This window comes from Spinacia oleracea, chromosome 3 (assembly GCF_020520425.1).
Source record: "Spinacia oleracea cultivar Varoflay chromosome 3, BTI_SOV_V1, whole genome shotgun sequence".
Classification (NCBI taxonomy): Eukaryota; Viridiplantae; Streptophyta; class Magnoliopsida; order Caryophyllales; family Amaranthaceae; genus Spinacia; species Spinacia oleracea.
In genome coordinates this window covers 120,164,846-120,180,412 of record NC_079489.1, presented here as the reverse complement: position 1 = coordinate 120,180,412, position 15,567 = coordinate 120,164,846, and positions in this window count along the sequence as shown.

Below are 15,567 nucleotides of genomic sequence, written 5' to 3'. Positions count from 1 at the left end.
ATTTATTCGTTTCGCCTAGCTTACGAATATTCACGATACGATATACGATTCCGATGCACGGTCGTATCGTATAATACGTTTCCAACTTAAATCCCGAAAAGCTATTAAATGAATTTCCGATTCATTTAATCCGGTGATCTGTTACGTGTCATTGGTGTGACCTTGTAGGTTTAGTCAAGAGTAAGTTGTGAGTTCAATATCCATTAGAACTCACTGATCGGAAGCATTGCTCCATCTAGCTGTTCCGATCACTTGATCTCACTGAATTAATTGTTCGCAATTAATCTCAACCTTGGTATTAGACTTAATGCACCTTGGGTGAAGGACATATTTCCTTCAATCTCCCATTTGTCATTCAGACAAGTGTGCATCCACATTCCTTTGTCGCTTAGTGTTACTTACTGAACATAAGGTAAGATCCAAGCCATCCTTATTAGGTCCAGAAGTGTTTCTCGGATTACAGAGTTCAACTGTCAAAGTTTTGCAGAAGGTTAAGCCTAACCATTCTGAGCACGGCCATGCATTTTACAGTATCTAACTCTCCGAGAGGCCTTGTTACACAACAACACCATATCCTATCAAAGATAGGAGGACAATCCATTCTTGCAATCTATGAACACTCACTTTGATTCATAGTACGCCCAATAACTGCTTTTATAGCCTCCTTTTACAGTGCGACGTTTAGCTAGTATCAAAGCGAACTAATTCTCAAATGAGCAGACATAATCGATCATGTTTTGAGGAACGGTTTCTAATCACCATTAATGAGAACTACTTATGACATGACTTTAATCTCTTAAAGTGTTCTCATGGTCAATCCGATACAAGATCCAATAAGTATCTATGCAAAAGATTTTGACATCCAGTCACTCTAGTTCAAGAAACAGAACTAAGTAATCTACTTGCAATCTAATCTTCATTAGTCATTGGTCGTCCATCTTTCAATGACCTGGATTACGGATCCTTTGTGACTTCAATATTCAAGTTCACTTATGGGTGTTTCTTTGTCGAAGAATCCATCTTGACATCCCATTTGAATGATTTGAATCACATGGACTTATCATTTAATACTAAACCAAGATTAAATGAACTATGAAATATAATTTCATAAATGATAAATGTTTAAACCAAATGCTTACCAATTTGTGGGCCTCTAACCCAAAATCAAGCTTTTAATGTTTTACAGATATAGGCCTTTCACCCAATACTTAAAACATTCATGGAAATCAAACTTGATTCCATATCTGCATATAAATTTTGTGTATCACTCAATGCAGAGGTTTAGTTTATCATACTTTGCTATCCTTAGAATCTTTTCTATCGAAAGCCTTTCGATGTAAGATGAAAAGATATTTGAATATGTTTCTAGAATGATCTAGTCTTTCGTTGCTGTTTAGAATGATAATCATATCTAAAATAGAAAATCATCCAGGTAGCAGACTTGTGATCAACCTGAGTTCATTGAAGAACTCCCACTAAAAATAATTCCCTTTTATTGCTTCTTAGGCAACAATGAATTTATTTCAATTATGTAGAATTTCAAATGATGCTTCCTTTTGGAATGCTCCAACCAGTTCATATAGATGTGGGAGATACATCTTTCAACTGAGAGCTTGGAAACTAATCATTGATTCAGTTTCCCATGCATCACATATGGTTTAGAACCTATGTAACCACCTTTTAATCACGACGCCTAATTGCCCGTGTTTGTTTGTGGTTTGCCTACCAACAAGATTCAACTTTTGCTTAGGCAAATGCATGTAGCATCAAAACTTTAGTTATCTTCACTTCCTCTTATCAAGTGCTTATCCTACATATCCAAATGTATTGGATGTTCTTGATACTGTTCTAATGATCTTTGATCCAGATCAATAGAGATTGGTATAAACTCGTCATAATCCAATGTTCACGAGTTATCTTGGCGATCTATATATCACATTATACATGATTGATTGTAATTCAAAAACCATTCACATTTTAAAATCCATCCATGTAACTTTTAGCTTCATTCTGTTTCAAGAGATACTGAATCTTGCAAAAAACTTGACATTGCCATGTGATATAAGGTGAGGCACCTCCTCAAGGTCCTTCATGCTTAACTCTAGTGATAACAGCCTAGCTTTATACTTAGTTAAAGCATTCATAACTTAGACTTACTCATATGGGTTGAGAGTCTCTTTTGAGTCTCTCCATTGTGTTTGATTTAGTAATTACTTTTACAGAATCCAAACAACACTTTAGATCCTATCCAATAGATCTTTTACCCAGTATGTTCTAAGTTTCGCCATGGTTCTAATATTGACAAATACTTTCAAATCTAACCATTTGAATGTCATTTTTCAATAGAGAGATATGTATCTCATATATAGAACCAATAAACTTGACCTAGCTCCCACTAAACTCCTCATCTACAAGATGATCCATATTTTCATAAAGCTATGATTGCTCAATAGCCTTTTAGAAAAATATGTTCCAATTCCCACTTGCATGCTTTAATCTACGAATAGATTCCTTAAGCTTGCTCTTATATCTAGCATCCAAAACTTTTACATTGTGTGATGTACACAATTCCTTTCTACAAGTCCAATTGAGTAAGGTGTTTCGTTTTTAAATTTCCATATTGCCATATGCAATGATTGCTAGATTTATCCAAAATAGTTCGAGCATTCCGACTTGGTGAAAAAGATTTCAACATTATCAACGCCGTGAAGTTGTTTACAATCTTTAACCACCAATCTAGCTTCTCTTTTGTACGTGTATACAATATCATCTTTGTATGTTTTGAAAACATGTTTGCAACCAATGGGAGTAAACCCTTTATGCAAATCAACGTTGTATGTTTAGAAAACATGTTTGCAACCAATGGGAGTGAACCCTTTATGCAAATCAACGTTCTATGTTTAGAAAACATGTTTGCAACTAATGGGAGTGAACCCTTTATGCAAATCCACCAAATCATAGATTTGATTCTTTAAGATGAAGGTACTTTGGATGAAATGGCCTCAAACCATTTTGTATGGCCTCGAACCATACTTATGTTTCTGATGTCCTCAAACCATACTTGGGAATTTTTAATTCGTCGTAGCTAACCTGTAAGTCGTATGTTTTTGAAGCACTTTCCAAAGTCTTCATAGTTTTCATTCCTCAAGATATCTATGTATCTATCTTGGTTGAATTCTATTCCTTATACGATTTACCTAGGTATTGAACATCAAACGTTAGTGTCTATAAAGACATTACTCAAGTCCTTTGAGTATTAGGATTCTCTTGAAGCACTTCTAAAGTCTTCCTGAAGCTCTTCCAAAGGCTTCTAAGTACGGAGCTTTTCCAAAAACTCCTAAGTATACTACATTTGTTTGTTGCTTGACTCGAAGTCCATTCGAGGTCAATTTTCTCCCACTTGCCTTTTTGGAAATATGATGGTTTCCTAAAAGACATTATCTTAAGCAACAACCATATGTTCTCAGATTTGTGGTAGAATCAATACCTTTTGTTTCTATGAGTCTCTCATAAAGAAACATATATCTATCCTTGAGTTTGTTTGATGAAACACTAACTCCCACTGGGTTCGACAACCCTAGATATATATGTACTGAAAAGATGTACTGAACCGAAGTTCAATCCTTATGACATCTTATCCTTAGCTTTGACAACTTTGTTTAGTGTGATAGTCACTTGAGTGTATCATTTAGAAACTATATAGGAAAATAGTCGTGATTATCGTTAATCGAAATAGATTCCGATTCCTCCATTTGGACATACCATATTCATATGGAGTTTCGATTGTTATAATGCAATACAAACAATCTAGATAATCTTTCTTGGCTCATGAAAACATCACCTTGACCCAGCCTAGATGTTCCAAAATTCTTGCCAAGATGATTTTATACCCTTTTGTGAATTGCATTGAAGCATTTCACATATTTCACGTTTAGTAAATATAGTCATATTTTCTCAAATTCTTGTGAAATAGGTAAGTCATAAAATCCATCTTTGGCCCATGAACTTCATTGTCTAGAAACTTCTAACAATAGTCCATTTCTATGTCATGTTCAACAAGCAAGACCCACGTGTCTTAAATTAACCAACTTTCAGAAATCCATGCCATGGAACTTAGAATGTTGACTTGTTGATATGGTCGTATGACATAGCCAAAGATATGTGGAACATAAATCAAAATGTTTGATTTGAACCTTCTGAAGTTTGAGTGTGAAGAGATTCGTTTGTTTATTAATCAATCATATGACTCAACCCTTAAGTGACCATTTCATTCAAATAAACACTCAACGAATGTTTTTGTTTACTTTGAATGTGAGTCTTTCCGTTGTCCAAACAGAAATTGATTATGATGATTAATGGAAAATAATACCATTAAGTTCCAGCCTTTAGAAGGACTTTAAAACAAACATGATGACCCTACAATCAATGTAGCACAACTTTGCTTCATTTCCCACTTGTAGGTCAATAACCAGACTTAGCTCTCGGAATTTGAGTTCTTAACAAGAGTTAGAATCTCAAGCGGTAATCTAATACCATAGGAGTCTATTTGCTAAGTCGTTTCTCTTTAACATAAACTTCAAGGTAGAAATTGAATCTTGAATTCATTTCTTTTGTTCCCCTTTCCTATCCTTTCTAGCACGTTTTCTTATAGTCCTAAAGATTTTACTCTTTGCTTGATCTTCTTACTTTGTTATGCTTACAAAGTCCCTTTCTTTTGTTCACTTTGAATGACAACATCCAATGAGTCTAATTCATTATCGAATCAAAAGAAAAATTGGTTGTTAACCATTGGTTATACATGAGTCTTTAACTCAATACTTCATTATTTCAAAACTACCCAGTATTCTGAATATATGAGGTCCAATTGGTCTACCATTCAAATTTTAGTTTGAATACAACCATGAAGATCACTATAAGAAAATAGCATTCAAGATATGCTCTCACTCTCGTTTTCTTTGAGAATTGCTCTCAAAAATAGTTACCAATCGATCGAGGAAATATCGCAGTTCTATTGTCCGAACGCAATAAAGTTGAAGATTTACGATTCTACAAAATGAACTAGCAAAGAAAAACATTTATCATACTTTAATAACTTGAAATAAAAGCATTCACGCAATCATCAAAGCTATTAAACATTTCATTCATGCAAAAAGCAAAAACATGGTCCAAATGAATGAAACGATTCCAAGACCCCAAAAGTCCTAAATCCTTAAGCAGTTTTAGCATGTCTTAAGTAGTTTAAGATTTTAGGTAAGCAAAACCTATTGTTAGTAATCTCCAAATTACTCTTGGTTAATAAATTAATACCATAATTTATCCCATTGCCACAACATAATGTCATTTGTTGTTTGAGTTGAAACCACAATCAACGTGCTCCTTTAGGACGCCTTACCACCTAAGTCAACTAAAATAGCACCTCGCTTTAGCGTAAACCTACTATCTTAGATCCCTAAATTTTTGTAAGTGTTGATTTGGAAGGCAATTTTTAAACTCAATATTACTTGGACCTAGTTGTTTCTATGTTGGTTCGATTATTTAGTGAACTTAATCTAATCGATTCATAGGAAACAACCTGTTCATGCAAAGCATACATACATTCATACATTCACGCATAATATATATATATAGAAGTGCATAAATAATGGTGATCTAGTATGGCCCAAAACATCTTGTCTTGAAGCATCCAATCTTCATCACCTCCTTGTTAGCTTGGCATCGTCTTGAATCTTCGTTCAAATGCTAACTTAAAGTTCTAAACTTAGAAATACTTGAAAATAATAAATTACATAAAAATTTCCATGGTACGCAGACCATATTTAAAACTTTACATTCAAAGATAGAACGGTACGCATACCGTATTTAACTATCCTAAATTGGCCATACTAGTCACTTGGAGTACCTGCATTACATAAAATATATATTCTATGCATTCACCCATTCGTGTGCTAAAACGAATGGCCCATGTAAATATGCAAGTATTTACGTGAATTAATTAAAATTCACGTTCACATAAACGCGTCCTAAAAGATTAATCAATTTCCAAATTATTAATCCTTAGACTTTATTCTAATTAAAATTGAATTTAATTAAAATAATGCGACCTACGAAATAATTAAAATAATTATTTCATTTTAATTTCATTTAGTGGCTCCCACTCAAACCTATAATTATTCCGGATAATTAATTATGAAATATTAGATTAAAACTCGCGGCCCGGCCCAAGCAAATAAAATATTAAATTTAAAATCCCGTTAGCCCAATTAATGCAAATACACGAAGCACAACTAATTAAACGATTAAAAAAAAAAAATTAATCAAACGGCCTAGGCTTGCGCCCAGCCCGTCGTGCGAGAGGCCCAAGAGCACACGAGCATTGCCCGCGCGCGCCCAGCCCATCGCACCGCATAGCATGCCATCGCGTCGCGCGCCATGCCTTGCGCATGCGCATCGCGTACCCGAAGCCTAGCTGCCTTGCGTTACGTGTGTGTTGTGCATCGTGGGCGCTCCACGTCGCAAGCATCGCGCTTTTCTTCGTCGCAGCCCCGCAGGCATCGCCCGCCCTTGCCTTGCCTAGCGCGCACGAGGAACCCAGCTCGTGCTGCTGCCCGTGTCGCATGGCATGGCTCGCATAACGGCCTCGTATGGCTCGACCAGCCATACTTCCATCATGCCCATGTTCGTGTTTTTGGTTCGTAAAACGGACCAACCTAATTAAAATTAAATTTTAATTCACGAACTTGCATTGATTTTATTTTTCAAAAAGTTACGATTTAGTTTTTCGAAAAACAACGATTTTTAACGATTTAATAAACTTTAACGACAATCCAATTTCGGAAAATTAATAAATCAAGGGCTAACAATATTCAAACTTTTAAGAACGATCGAATCAACTTTAAAATTTGAACCTTTAATTAATAAAATCCGAAATTTTACATCGTTCATAAACAATTAAATTTCAGATTATTAATAAATTGGTTTAAGTGTGATTAAAATTAACGAAACCATTCAAAATTTTAATCCAATAATTTATAGAATTAGCCACTGACCCATGAAATTATACCCCTTTCCTAATTAACCGAATTATTAATCCATAATTAATTAAAAATCAATTAGGGTTGTAAATTTTATGAATTGGGGAAAGGCAAAATTAGGGTTTATACTTATCGGAAAAATATGAAATTTTTACCATAGATCAAGCATGTACCCAGAAATATTGTGTCAAAATTTCAAGCAATTCCGAGTAGTTTAGGTCGACCTTTTAATTGAATTACTTTCCGACACATTTAATTTTTAATGAAAAATTAACAAAAACGCCCAAAAACTGATGCTTCGAGGCCTGTTTTCGCAATTCTATTCTCATGAATTGATCTTAGAAAATCGCTTTCCATCAGATTAGGGTTTTAAAAATCGAAAAAGCGAATATTTTTGATTTCGGAACTGCCAATTTCGCAATTAATCCCATAATTCGAAAAAATTCCGAAAAATCAACAAAAATTCCCAAAAATTCGACAATGCAAAAACAATAATAATCATGCTAATTCATGCTTTGAATACATAAGGCTCATGATACCACTGTAGGGGAATACAGTTAAACATAATAACATGTGCAGAACAATCCCCAAAGCCAAGAAACATGTATAAAGCACAGATTAAGCAAACTTACATTCGAAGCGTGTTTTCCACAATAATCCATCAACGAACACGAACAAAGAACTCCATTTGTCGTTCCTCTACTTGGTTTACCGACACGATCAGATCCGTCTTGATTATCGTAGCTTAGACAATCGATCAAGAGATTTGCTTTTTGGGGTGAACACACTATGGAGGCACAGAGAGAATTAGGGTTCTCTGTTTTCTCCTAGGGTTGTGTGTAATCTGAATTGTGATTTCCTTAGTTGGAAATAAGGTCATAAGGTTATTTACATAACCTTACTAAACCGACCAAGCCCGTAGGCAAGGCCGGCCAGCAAGCCGTGCGTGCGACAAGCACATCGCGCTGGGCCATGGGCCTCGCTTGCTGTGGCTGTGTCGCTGCACAGGCCCGCGCGCACACGCGCAGCTATGCTCGGCCATGGGCCTAGCGCTGCCGTGTTGCCTTGGCCTTTTGCTCGCTCGCCTAGCGTGCCCATGGGCCTCGAGTGCTTCGCGCACTCGGCTCGTGGGCCGCTCTTCGTATTCGCGTTTAATATATTTCCGATATATTATTTATCGTTTCGTATACGACGAATCACCATCGTACGATACGATTTATTCGTTTCGCCTAGCTTACGAATATTCGCGATACGATATACGATTCCGATGCAAGGTCGTATCGTATAATACGTTTCCAACTTAAATCCCGAAAAGCTATTAAATGAATTTCCGATTCATTTAATCCGGTGATCTGTTACGTGTCATTGGTGTGACCTTGTAGGTTCAGTCAAGAGTAAGTTGTGAGTTAAATATCCATTAGAACTCACTGATCGGAAGCATTGCTCCAGCTAGCTGTTCCGATCACTTGATCTCACTGAATTAATTGTTCGCAATTAATCTGAACCTTGGTATTAGACTTAATGCACCTTGGGTGAAGGACATATTTCCTTCAGTATTTAATGCCATTAAATACTAGATCCATTTACGTACTATTTGTGTGACCCTACGGGTTCAGTCAAGAGTATGCTGTGGATTAATATCATTAATTCCACTTGAACTGAAGCGGCCTCTAGCTATGCATTCAGCTCACTTGATCTCACTGAATTATTAACTTGTTAATTAATACTGAACCGCATTTATTAGACTTAATATTATATGCATACTTGGACCAAGGGCATTATTTCCTTCAGATTTGCTTTTATTTAGTATATACTTTAATACTTAAACCTTTTATCGGTTGTTTTTTTTCACGTGTCAGTCTGATGATCAACTTTCTCGAGAATTTAGTTGTACCTATCACTGCGGGATTCATAGTGTGCTACTACCATAAGTGGTACCGCAATTCAACTTGTAAATTGATCTAGGGAGATGATTTCTTATGAAAACATTGTAGTTTACCTCTCAGCTCTGAACGAATAGGTTATTGTTAAGCAAATTATTACGTGCTCGAATGTCACAAAAATATATTGTTGCTAATTTGCTATAATGCTGATTCACCCGTCTTTGAACTTCAATTTTTCAAGATTCAAGCTTCTTCTGTCCTAAAATGTATGTTGCTGGAAGGTTGGTCTTAAGAACAAAAAATTAGGCTAACATCACAATTACAGACTAGATATGGAATTGGCTCGGTATGTTTCAAAAACAAGAAGACACAGACATCAACAAAGCTGCTTACTTTACGGTTACTCTTTGGTCAAATTGGTGTATGAGAAATGATATTACTTTCAACAACAAGAATTTCAATGCCAAGATCATTTTGGAGCAAATTGAGAGGTATTACAGGTCTGAAATGATAAGTGTGGAGAAAAATAAGGGCTAGCAGTAATAGGGAAAATTGAGAGTGATCCAATTGAAGGAAATATGTCCTTCACCCAAGGTGCATTAAGTCTAATACCAAGGTTCAGATTAATTGCGAACAATTAATTCAGTGAGATCAAGTGATCGGAGCAGCTAGCTGGAGCATGCTTCCGATCAGTGAGTTCTAATGGATATTGAACTCACAACTTACTCTTGACTGAACCTACAAGGTCACACCAATGACACGTAACAGATCACCGGATTAAATGAATCGGAAATTCATTTAATAGCTTTTCAGGAATTAGTTGGAAAACGTATTACACGATACGACCTTGCATCAGAATCGTATATCGTATCGCGAATATTCGAAAGCTAGGCGAAGCGAATAAATCGTATCGTACGACGGTGATTCTTCGTATACGAAACGATAAATAATATATCGGAAATATATTTAATCACGGATACGAAGAGCGGCCCACGAGCCGAGTGCACGAAGCACTCGAGGTCCATGGGCGCGCGCTGGGAAAGCAAGCAAGGCCACGGCAACACGGCAGCGCTGGCCCATGGCCGAGCGAGCTGCGCGTGTGCGCGCAGGCCGAAGCAGCGACACAGCCACAACATCGAGGCCCATGGCCCAGCTCGATGTGCTTGTCTCACGCGGGGCTTGCTGGCCGGCCTTGCCTTATGGCTTGGTCGGTTAGTAAGGTTATGTTAATAACCTTCTAACCTCTTTTCCAACATAACACAATTCATACACACAACCCTAGGAGAAAACAAAGAACCCTAATTCTCTCTGTGCCTCCACAGTGCGTTCATCCCAAAAGCACAAACTCTTGATCGATTGTCTAAGCTACGATAATCAAGACGGATCTGATCGTGTTGGGGAACCAAGTAGAGGAACGACAACTGGAGTTCTAAGTTCGTGTTTGTTGACAGATTATTGTGGAAAACACGCTTCGATTGTAAGTTTGCTTAATCTGTGTTTTATACATGTTTCCTGGCTTTGGGGATTGTTTCCGCACATGTTATTATGTTTAACTGTATTCCCCTACAGTGGCATCATGAGCCGTATGTATTCAAAGCATGAATTAGCATGATTTTATTGTTTTTGCATCTGTCGAAAATTTTGAAATTTTTGTGGAATTTTCGGAATTTTTACGAATTATTGGATGAATTGCGTAATAATGAGGTCCGAAATCAAAAATATTCATTTTTTCGAGTTTTAAAACCCTAATATGATTGAAAAGGATTTTCTAAGATCAACTCATGAGAACGGAATTGCAAAAACAGGCCTCAAAGTGTCGGTTTTTGGGCCTTTTTGTTAATTTTTCATTAAAAATTAAAAGTGTCGGACAGTAATTCAATTAAAAGGTCAACTTAAACTACTTGGAATTGCTTGAAATGTTGATACAATGCTACTGGGTATATTATTGATCTATGGTAAAAATTTCAGATTTTTCCGATAAGTATAAACCCTAATTTTGCCTTTCCCGAATTCGTAAAATTTGAAACCCTAATTGAATTTTAATTAATTTTGGTTTAATAATTTGGTTAATTGGGAAAGGGGATATAATTTCATGGGTCAGTGGCTAATTTTAAAAATTATTGGATTAAAATTTTAAATGGTTTCGTTAATTTTAATCGCACTTAAACCAAATTATTAAAAATCTTAAATTTAAATGTTAATGAACGATTTAAAGCTTCGGATTTTATTAATTAAAAGTTCAAACTTTAATGTTGATTCGTTCGTTCTTAAAAGTTTGAATAATGTTAGCCCTTGATTTAATAATTTTACGAAATTGGATTGTCGTTGGAGTTTATTAAATCGTTAAAAATCGTTGTTTTTCGAAAATAAAAATCGTAACTTTTTGAAAAATAATATTAATGCAAGTTCGTGAAATTAAAGTAAATTTTAATTAAGTTGGTCCGTATCACGAACCAAAGGCACGAACACAAGTGTGGTGGACGTATGGCTCGACGAGGCATACAGGCTGCTATGCGTTGGCCGAGCCGCAACGACACGGGCAGCAGCAAGCGTGCTGCGTGTCTCGTGCGCGTTGGGCGAGGAAAGGGGCAGACGATTGCTTGCGGGGGCCGCGACGAAGCAAGGAACAAGGCCATGCGACGTCCAACGCACGAAGGCACAACGAAGTAGCGCAGGGGCAGCGATGGTTGCGGGCACGCGCGCGCGCGATGGCTTGGGGTGTGCGAGCTTGCTCGTGCGCCTCGTAGGCCACACGCAAGGGCATCGGGCTGGGCGCAAGCCTAGCCCAACTACGTAATCGGACTTTTTTCGTTGAAAATTGTTTATTTCGTTGGGCTTCGTACATTTGCATTAATTTGGGCTAACAGGATATTTAATTTTATATTTTATTTGCTTGGGCCGGGCCGCGAGTTTTAATTTAATATTTCATAATTAATTATCCGGAATAATTATTGGTTTGAGTGGGAGCCACTAAATGAAATTAAAATGAAATAATTAGTTTTAATTATTTTCGTAGGTCGAATTATTTTAATTAAATTCAATTTTAATTAGAATAAAGTCTAAGGTAATAATTTGGAAATTGATTAATCTTTTAGGACGCGTTTATGTGAACGTGAATTTGAATTAATTCACGTAAATACTTGCTTATTTACATGGGCCATTCGTTTTAGTACACGAATGGGTGAATGCATAGAATGTATATTTTATGTAATGCAGGTACTCCAAGTGACTAGTATGGCCATTTAGGATAGTTAAATACGGTCTGCGTACCGTTCTATCTTTGAATGTAAAGTTTTAAATATGGTCTGCGTACCATGGAAATTTTAATGTAATTTATTATTTTCAAGTATTTCTAAGTTTAGAACTTTAAGTTAGCATTTGAACGAAGATTCAAGACGATGCCAAGCTAACAAGGAGGTGATGAAGATTGGATGCTTCAAGACAAGATGTTTTGGGCCATACTAGATCACCATTCCTTTATGCAATTTAATATATATATTATGCGTGAATGTATGAATGTATGTATGCTTTGCATGAACAGGTTGTTTCATATGAATCGATTAGATTAAGTTCACTAAATAATCGAACCAACATAGAAACAACTAGGTCCAAGTAATATTGAGTTTAAAAATTGCCTTCCAAATCAAGCACTTACAAAAATCTAGGTATCTAAGATAGTAGGTTTACGCTAAAGCGAGGTGCTATTTTAGTTGACTTAGGTGGTAAAGCGTCCTAAAGGAGCACGTTGATTGTGGTTTCAACTCAAACAACAATGGCATTAAGTTGTGGCAATGGGATAAATTATGGCATTAATTTATTAACCAAGAGTAATTTGGAGATTACTAGCAATAGGTTTTGCTTACCTAAAATCTTAAACTACTTAAGACATGCTAAAGCTGCTTAAGGATTTAGGACTTTTGGGGTCTTGGAATCGTTTCATTCATTTTGGACCATGTTTTTGCTTTTGCATGAATGAAATGTTTTAATAGCTTTAATGATTGCATGTTTGCTTTTATTTCAAAGTTATTGAATTCTATGAATGGTTATTTATTGCAAATTCTTCTCGATTGTAGTAATCAAAATGGTCGCAAACATAACAACAGTCATATCACCTGAAATGCTGGATGTCGAGTTAGACTTGACTAATTTTCTTGAATGGAAAGGGAAACTTGTCGAAGTTTTGAAAGTTAATGGCATACACTATGTCATTGAGCAACCTTTTCCTAGCTATGATGCGCAAGGCATGACTCCTAAAAAGTACAGAAGTTGGGCACTTCACAAGTACCTTGTCACGGAGTTCATCCTTAAGTCTATCCCTGGGAGTTGGAGAGGAAGGTTCATCACTTTTGAATCTCAAGCTCTCCCAAGTAGCCTCGAGGATAAGTGTGCGGGTTTTCGACCCTTGTGTCAAACTGGTGGCAATAGGGTTGATGAATTAGCTAATTCAATGAGCAATCTCAAGCTCATAACCCCACGCAAGTCTTGCCTAGAAATCGAACTTCTAGAGGCATAAAGGCGCATTTACTCTGTCAAGATGGACAAAAACACATCAATTCGGTCTCATGTGGATATGATGTCTGGATTATTTTTCACAATTGAGAGAGTTGGTGGTTCCATCAAAGAGTCGATAGCTATTGCACTAGTGCTGAATTCTCTTCATAAGGATTATGAGGGTTTTAAGATGCACTATCTCTTTCATCAGAAAGAGAACACATTATGTGAACTTGTGGAATTACTCGTGAAATGCGAGGAAATCCTTAAGTTCAATCAAGACCCTTTGAATGTGAGGTGCACTAAATTTAAGAAAGTAGGCAAGGGGAAGAAAAGCAAGGCTGCATCTTCGTCCACTCCCGGAGGGCATATGGCGCCTTCCAAGAGCAAGATGAAGAGGAATGCTTCTCCTTCCACATCGCAATGCTTCAATTGTAATGAAATTGGTCATTACAAGCGAGATTGCCCCAAATTAAAGGAAGAGAAGAAGGACGGAAACGTTGCTTCTCCTTCAGGTATATATGTTATACATTGTAATCTTGCTAATTCTACTTCTTTGGTATTAGATACTGGTTGTGGCTCACACTTATGTTCCAATTCGTAGGGACTAAGGAGAAGTAGAAAGCTTGATAAAGGCGAGATGGATCTACGCGTGGGAAATGGAGCACGGATTGCTGCATTAGCCGTAGGATCTTATTTTATTTCTTTGCCTAGTGGGTTTGTTTTGGAACTAGAAAACTGTTACTATGTTCCTAGTATCACCAGAAACATCATTTCCGTTTCAAGTTTGGATTCTAAAGGTTTTAGTTTTCAATTTAAAGACAATAGTTGTTCTTTTGCTTTGAATGGAATGTTTTATGGTTCAGCACAACAAGAAAACGGTCTTTATGTGCTAGATACGAGCAAACACATTTATAACATAAATACCAAAAAGGCTAAAACTGGTGATTCGGATCTCACATTTCTGTGGCATTGTCGATTAGGCCATATAAACATAAAGCGCATGGAATTACTTCAACGGAAAGGAATTCTAGAATCCTTCGACTTAGAGAAGATTGATCAATGTGAATCTTGTTTACTTGGCAAAATGACAAAGCAACCTTTCTCAAAGGTGGGAGTGTTAGGTTATGATACATATGACAATTCATAAATTATGCGGAAAAAACCATAAAGCTAGGAAAACATATTATTTACACATAATCATTTAGCATAGTTTAGATGCATACTCTTTGTTGCGTGCCTTCCCTAGCTGCGCCCGAACCGAACAAGAACAAGTCTTTAGGACTCCAAGTGTCGTCCCTCCGTAGATAGTCCACAGCACGTCCGGATCCGCCTTAAGATTGACCAACTAGAATCGCCCTTAAGGTACTACTTATTTTCGGCTAAATGGGCAAGAGTTATGGCTGATTTTTCTGCTTAAAAATCCTAGCTTTGAATACTTGAAAACTTGTATATAAATAATGACCCTAGGCCCTTATTTATAGAGGTATGGAAAAGGAATTGTAATCCTACTAGGATGTGGATTTGTTAATTAGAACTTTATTAGGACTCTAAATAACAAAGCAAATCTAATAAGATTAGGATTTTAATCTTCGCACGAATCCTAATAGAATTAGGATTTCCCGCACACGCATCGTACAAGCCGTGCACCCGCGCAGGCCTTGCGGCCCACGACAAGCGCACAGCCCATGTGCGGTGCTGCGCGCGCGCGCGCCCTTGGCTGGGCCTGGCCTTGCGCTGGGCCTGGTCGAGGCGTGCGTTGCTGCGTGCGGCTCGCTGGGCGATGGTCTGGCTTCGTGCTGGGCCTTCGTCTAGCGGGCCTCGTCCGATGCTAATTCTTACGATACGCTTCCGATTAAATTCCTGATTCCGGAATTCATTTCCGATACGAACAACATTTAATATTTCCGATTCCGGAATTAATTTCCGTTTCGAACAAATATTTAATATTTCCGTTTCGGGAATTATTTTCCGATTCCGATAATATTTCCGATTCTGACAATATTTCCGTTTCCGACAATATTTCCGATTCCGGCAATATTTCCATTTCCGATAATATTTTCCGATACGTACCATGTTTCCCTTTCCGGCAACATCTACGACTTGGATAATATTTATATTTCCGATACGATCCATATTTCCGTTTCCAGCAATATCATCGT